Below are 1,593 nucleotides of genomic sequence, written 5' to 3'. Positions count from 1 at the left end.
ATTTAATAAAAGGGGATACAAAAGAATTCCCCAATAAAAGCAATGCACATGAGATAAAAATAAAATTGAAACATGAGCATGTAACAACAAATGGGATAATATGGGAAAATTGGTAAAGAAGTTTGTTCTACTAAATATGTATGTTAGGTGAGATCTTAGTCTAATTAAGGATTCACTTATTAGCTCACTTAGCCTTATACATATATCCTTACCTTTACCTTGGCCCCATTACAACCTTAATTAAAGACCTCATGACTTTTGGTATAACTGTACTCTATAATTGTTGATTGGTTAGATGAAGAACAAAGTTATAGAAAGTAAGAATAAAAAGAAAAGTAGAGTGAATAAACCCAATAAACACTGAGTGACTAGAGGGTAAACATAAAAATCCAGTGAGGGTTCAATAACTCATCAATATATATCTGTGCTTAATTTACTAATTGTTTTGCAAGTTTATACAATATTTTTATTTCCCATCTCATTTGCAAAAATGCTTTATCATTTAAGGGTTGGCTATATATATATATGACTCCTTGAGAATGTGAATTAAATTGACTATGTGTAAGCTTTATATAGGAGTGGATAAATTGGACTTGCATGACTCATTTAGGTAGATGCATTTAGAATAGGTTGCATTGCATAACAATCCACCACTTTAACCTTACCTTATTCTTTACCTTGGATTTAGCATGAGGACATGCTATTGTTTAAGTGTGGGGAGGTTGACAAACCCATATTTCATGAGTTATTTTGTGCTTAGTTTGAATGATTTATTCAATCCTTCACCCACTTATTCATATTAATTGCATGGTTTTACTTTCCCTTCCTTATTACGTGATGTATGTGAAAAACATGTTTCCTAAGCTTTAAAATTAATTATTTTAATTACCTTTACTTCCATTCGATGTCGTGATTAGTGTGTTGAGTAGTTTCTGATTTTCTAAGGCAGAATGACTTAAAGCATGGAAAAGGAAACGTACAAAAATGGAAGGAAAGTGCAAAACAGAGTTTTGAAGAAACTGGCATCCACGTGATCGCATGGACGACGCGATCGCGTGCCAGAAGCGAAGAAGCAGCGACGCGGCCACATGATTGACGCGTTCGCGCACCTTAAGTAGAATGCATAGGACACGAACGCGTGACTGACACGACCGCGTGGCAAGGAAATGCTCCGAATGACGCGACCACGTGACCCACGCGGACGCGTGACAGAGGCCACGTACCAGAATTCACAGAATACGCCTCCAGCGATTTCTGAAGCCCTTTTGGCCCAGATCCAAGTACAGAACACACAGATTAGAGGCTATAAAGTGTAGGAATGCATCCATTCTAGGGAGAGCTTGCAAATTTTCACTTTCCATGATTTAGATTTAGTTTGAGAGAGATTCTCTCCTCTCTCTCTTAGGATTAGGATTTAAGACTTCTCTTAGTTTTTAAGAGTAACTCTCGATCCAGGTTTAGTATTTACTTTAATTTATGTTTCCATGCTACTTTTACTTTAATGCTTTTATTCGTATCTATAAATGTTGCCAATTTAGCTTATGAATTATTCCATGTTATGATTTGAATTAATGATTATTTAAGGTATTTCAG

This window comes from Arachis hypogaea, chromosome 20 (assembly GCF_003086295.3).
Source record: "Arachis hypogaea cultivar Tifrunner chromosome 20, arahy.Tifrunner.gnm2.J5K5, whole genome shotgun sequence".
NCBI lineage: Eukaryota > Viridiplantae > Streptophyta > Magnoliopsida > Fabales > Fabaceae > Arachis > Arachis hypogaea.
Note: the sequence above shows the minus strand (reverse complement) of the source record.